This window comes from Dendrobium catenatum, unplaced genomic scaffold (assembly GCF_001605985.2).
Source record: "Dendrobium catenatum unplaced genomic scaffold, ASM160598v2 fragScaff_scaffold_123, whole genome shotgun sequence".
In the NCBI taxonomy this organism is placed as follows: Eukaryota; Viridiplantae; Streptophyta; class Magnoliopsida; order Asparagales; family Orchidaceae; genus Dendrobium; species Dendrobium catenatum.
In genome coordinates this window covers 1,548,553-1,554,473 of record NW_021318585.1, presented here as the reverse complement: position 1 = coordinate 1,554,473, position 5,921 = coordinate 1,548,553, and the positions used below count along the sequence as shown (strand labels likewise).

At 32.7% G+C, this 5,921-nt stretch overlaps 1 pseudogene; it reads right to left on the bottom strand.

Annotated features, from left to right (window-relative positions):
* Positions 1-1,259: 1,259 nt before the first annotated feature.
* LOC110098441 lies at positions 1,260-5,576 on the bottom strand (annotated as a pseudogene).
* Positions 5,577-5,921: the final 345 nt, after the last annotated feature.

The following is a 5,921-nucleotide window of genomic DNA, read 5'->3' as shown; positions in this document are numbered from 1 at the left end:
GCTTCTTTTTAAAATAACTTTTTGGTAAAAAAAAAAAATTTAACAAAAAAGCAAATTTTAAAGCAGTAAAAAACTAGCCCCAAATGAAACTGAAATCACATATCTTCTCTATAAACTCTCTCTCTCTCTCTCTCTCTCTCTCTCTCTCTCTCTCTCTCTCACTCAATCTCTCTTCTCTCTCTCTTCGTTGCTCTATTTTTAATAGCCCATTTTACAAGTAAAATCTATATATAGCCCACAAACAAAATTGGATTCAATAAGAAATATACAATAGAACTTTGTAACAACAAAAACATCATCATCAAGCCTTTATCCCACTATATGGGGTCGGCTACATGAATCCTTTTTCTCCATTATGTCATATTAAAAGTTATATTCTTATTTAAATCTAATAAAAAAATATCATTTTTAATATTTTCTAACTAAGTCTTTTTAGTTCTACATCTACCTTTCTTAACATAAATCAAATCTAATACATCTACTTTCCTAATTGGGTCATCAGAAGGTTGTCGTTTTATGTAACCAAACCATCTAAGGTGACTCTCTCTAATCTTATCTTTCACTGGAGCTACTCCAACATTTTCACGTGTATGCTCATTTCGTATATTGTCTCTAAGAGTAAAGTCACTCATCTACTCGAGCATCATCATCTCTGCAACACTTAACTTAATATTATGTTTATATTTTATTGGCCAACATTTAGCACTGTAAGGCATTGCAGGTCTAGCCAATCTCTTATAGAATTTTCCCTTAAGTTTGAGTTAGACTTTTCTATCATAACAAGCCTGATGCATTTATTCATTCAACCATCCAACTTGAATTCTACTAATAATATTCCATCTATTTCATCATCACTTTGAACAATAAACCCAATATATCTAAAACGTGTACTCTTATTAATGACTTGAGCACTCAAACTCGCAATCCCCCCACAAGAACTATCATTACTAAAATTACATTTTATATATTTAGTTTTAGATCTACTCAAACAAAACATTTAGACTCTAAAGTTGACCTCCATAATTCAAGTTTACCTTCAACTCTCTCTCTCTAGTTTCATCAGCAAAAAGCATATACTAGGGAACAACCTCTTGCAATATCTAGTAATAACATCCATGACTTAAGCAAAAAGATATGGGCTTAAGGCTGATCCTTAATGTAATCCAACTGAAATAAAAAAATAGTTGGTCAAACCACCTTGTGCCTGAACACAAGTAACAGCTCCTGCATACATATCCTTAACAACTTGAATATAAGCATGATTAACCAACCCCTTTCTTTTCTAGAACAAAAATTGAAAGAGATTAATGTAAGAAACATGACAAATATTAGTCTTTTTTCTTTTCGGACATTTGAGCCATTAAGGTAAATTCACACAACATTACATACGCAAACTTCAAACCCAAAACTTTTTGATTGATAGTCAAAGCCACCAACCAACAAACGAAGGTGAGCTGCGTGAATTCAAGGCTACTTCTATGCCCATATAGCTAAAAGTGACATGGAAGCAGAGCCAGAGAGAAGGGCTAGGTGAGCTCCAAGTTGAAGCTTCATATTACTCTGCATTCTAGGATTTGTGAAATCTGCAGCCAATAGATCTACAAGTGACATGTATATCAAAATCCCAGCTGAAGCAGCATCAAAGACCCCTTCAATAATAAGGGCCGTCGAGCTATTTGCATTGTAGCTTGAAGAAATAGCAATGCCCAGTGCAATTCCAAACGGAGCTGTGAGGGAGAAGAAGATGGCCATTATCACTGTTGCTCGGCCTCTGAAGTTTGCCTGCATTGTTAATAATAGCAAAACAGTTGCCATAATAATCAAATCAAAGCTTGAAGAAGCTGTGGAAGTTTCTCTCTGATAATTTGCAGGTAAATTAAGATCTGTTAGAAGGTAACCTGAACTATGCAGCCACCAAGTCCAACGCCTTCAAAAAATTGATGAAAACTCAAGGCTCCAACCAATGGCTTTATTGTTTTGGCACTCTCAGATGTCCCAAGGGAAACTCCAATAATTACCGAATGAACCACGATTCCCAATTCTAACACCTGCATATATAAATAAAAAGTTTTCAGGTATAAGCTTAGTTAGCAAATTGTTCAAATTTGATGATAGGAGAGCAGATAATGTGTCAAAACAAAAGCTTTTTTTTTGTCAAAAACGACAACAAAAGAATTATCTTAGGCTTCATTTGGAAAAGAGACGGTTATTTTATTGCTTGGGTTATTGACCAAGAGATTTTGAGTTCGAAGCTTATATATATGATATGTGTGTGAGTTAGCTCAAATATTCAAAATAATAATAATGATTTATGAATTTTGGGTGTTTTTTATTTATCTACCATATATTGAAGTATATCATTTCTCTCTTTTTATTTTTTTAGGAGCATGATTTACATACATACCATTTTATGTATTATATAGCTACATTTAAATATTTATATTTTTTATATCATTTTACTTATATAAATCATAGTAAAAATATAAAAATACATGAGTTTTCCTAAAATAATTTAATATTAATGATATACATCTTAGATTTAAAATCCTAAATAATTTAATATTAATGATATACATCTTAGATTTAAAATTTAAATGTTATATATAATATTAAAATTTAAATATTAGATGGGCAAATATTCTAAATTTTATAATATGAATTAATTTTTTTTTTAAATATTGAGCACCAAAGTTCAATTATTAATATTTAATAGTATGTAAAAAGAAATATGCTAAGACATGTAGCCCAAAATGATATGTTAGTTAGGACTGCAAACGAGCTGAACTGAGTCGAGTATGTGTGTGTTCATATTTGAGTTTGTTTATTATCAGCTTGTTCAAGTTCTGTTCGAGTTTTATTCGAGTTTTTTGTTTGTGTTCAAATTTAGTTTGTTTAAATTAATGGGTGCTCATGTTTGGTTCATATTTGATTCATGTTCAGTTCATTTTGTGCTTAGCGAGTTTTAAACAAATGAGCCTTATCGAGCTATAAATGAGATGTACTTCTATATGCCCATTAACTTAACAAACAAATATTATCAAGCCTTCTAACAAACAATTACATCGAGCATGTTCATGAACAAAACATGAACATATCTAGCAAAGTTTTTTAAAACTATCAGACAAGCAATTTCCTGAACATATTTACCGGGTATTCTTGAACTATCAAATGAGCAAATTTATGAACATATCTAATTAGTGTTTTCGAGCTACCAAATGAGTTCGTTCACAAACAAACAATCTATGATTCATCTTATATTTTTTCATGAATATTGTAAACAAACAATCTAACAAATAAAAACAAATGTCTCTTATTCATGAAATTTATAAAATTTATTAATTAAAAAATTTATATCATTATGTTATTATAAATAAAAAATATTTATATTATGTATATTTATCAATTTTATAATTATTAATCGAGTTTTTAATGAGCTTATTTATGAGATATGACTTGAACATAAATTGAGCTTTTATCGAGCTTGTTCACAAGCTTTAAATGATGTTGTTCATAAGCATAAATGAGTCGAAATAACATTATTTGTTCAAACTTGTTAGTTATGGGATCAATATTAAAAAAATATTTAAAAAATATTGTATTTAGTTAAATTAAACGTCACGAATGAGTTTTAATTGAAATCGAATAATGAGTATACTTGTCAATGGTTTGATCACTCTGCAGCACCCGCCCCTAATGTTGGCCAAATTATGCATCGGTCACGACACGTTCGTCTCTCTTTCCATAACCAGTCAGAAAAGCGCTGCTACAGTGACTGCAGCTACTTATGTAGAAGAGAGGGATCGAACGGATCTCTCTGTTCGGTGACCTGATTCAATATTTGCCCCTAATGTTAAGTTGAATGCTTAACTTCTCAATTAAAAATTAAAAATTTAATAATTGCATTAAAATTTACATAATTTAATTCACTAACTAACAAAAAAAAAAAAATATCTCTAAGCCAACGTGGAATCTATGTCGCCATATGTGTCTATGCCATATTGCTCATCATTTGGCAAAAATCCAAAATTCCACACATGATTGGCTGGTCAGCAAGGCCCACCAGTCATCTCTCAAGGGAAAAAAATTGCGATAGATTGTATAATTTAGATTTCTTTGGCATGATTTTTTTTTTTAAATATTTTTTTATATTAAAATTAATTTTTTTACTAAATCGATATTTTGAATAATAAGAAATCATATCAAAATAAGCTCCTTAATTAAAAAAATCTTAATTCCATACAGCCAAAATAATTAACAGGGCGAAATTGCTATACTGCAAATTTTATATTATTTTAGTTTAAACCATGAGAAAAATATGAATATTTGTTTATTTAAATAAATATTTTTCCATGATATTAATTATTATAAATTTAAATATTTTAATATTTAGCTGCTAATATATAAATTAAGATAGTATTGTGATACTTATTAAATTTCTCTAATATATAAGAAATTTTATGAGGTATATTCTGATATGCAAGATAATTTAAATTATATTTATTTTTGATATTAATAAAATAATAGGGCTTCTTTTTTTTTGGGGGGGCGGGGGAAATTTAAAATTTTTTTGGGAAATAATAGGGCTTTTCCGAATATTTTTTTTGTTGTTTTATTTTTAAAAAAGTATATAATACATTTCACTTTATCTTAATTATTATTTATTTTTAAATTTCAGTAATAAAAATTTATTTTTTATATAAGATAGTTAAATTATTTTCTTAACTGTATTTCATATAATTTCAACTTTATAAGAATATTTTATCCAATGCAATTAATAAGTTAATTCTATATTTATAATAATATAAACTTTTAATAATTTTTTTAAACTTGAAAATTTCCCAAAAAAAAAAAAAATTTATTTTTACTTCAATTTTAATTAACCAGAACATATGAAAGCTATTCGTCCAAAGATTTTTATATCCCGGGGAAGAATTTTCGCATTGAGAACTTACTTGAGAGATAACCCTATGCCGGATTTTCTCCGCCCGTGGACGCATTCCTGCGCCGGCGATCCACCTCCGGCCGTATGCACATGCCCGGTATTTACGCCAGCGCCGCCTCCGCGTTACCGGCCCACATCATCAATTATCATCAACCGGCTGAGCTTCCTGAAATGGGACCTTCTATAATATCCCGTCGCAAACGAATCAACCCATCGCATCGTCCCCATGGCCGACCAATCAATCGCGACGAATCTTCGGCGGAACGGGAAGCTTTGCCAGGGGTGCCGCGGGAAAGGCAGGGAGATTGTGAGGCGTTTGAAAGGCTTCGGGAGGAATGTGGAATGAGAGCAGTTGGCGAGGATTACGCCCGGCCGCGAAAAAGACTTGATTGCGAAAGAAGAGGTCGTGTTCGGGGTGGAGGAAGGCCGACGGAGCGGCCTAGGGATGGGTTATGAGGAACCCGACGGCGCCAGCCGCAAGGATGGAGACGAGGGCGATGATTTGGAAGGGAAGGGGGTTTGTCCTCGATTTCGTTCTTTGGAGGTGGGGGAGGCATTTGGCAGGTGTGGAGAGAAGAGTGGATTGGGGAGTGGAAGAAGAGAGGAAAGAAGATAAGTAATTAAGAGGCTTCATGGTGTTTGTGTTTTATGGTCTGAGAGACGGCAGGAACTGAGTTTTTGTTAATAAGGAGGGTGTCTTGGTTTGGTTCTGGTGGTGAGAGATTATTTGGGGTTCGGACATCGACACAACCTTACGTTCGGTACTGTGAAATACCTGAGAGTACTGAGCTCAGATACTGTGAATGTACTGAGTAAATTGGTGTGGGCACGGTGTAAATTGGTGTGGGTTGCTGCTAGGGTCCGACCAGGGAGATTAAGTGGCCGAAGGCCGATACTTCCCTGCCCCAAAAAAAAGTGGAAGTACGAGCCACCGAGCAATAGTACTGAGTAGGAGATGATGTTGGGGCCCTCATTTCAG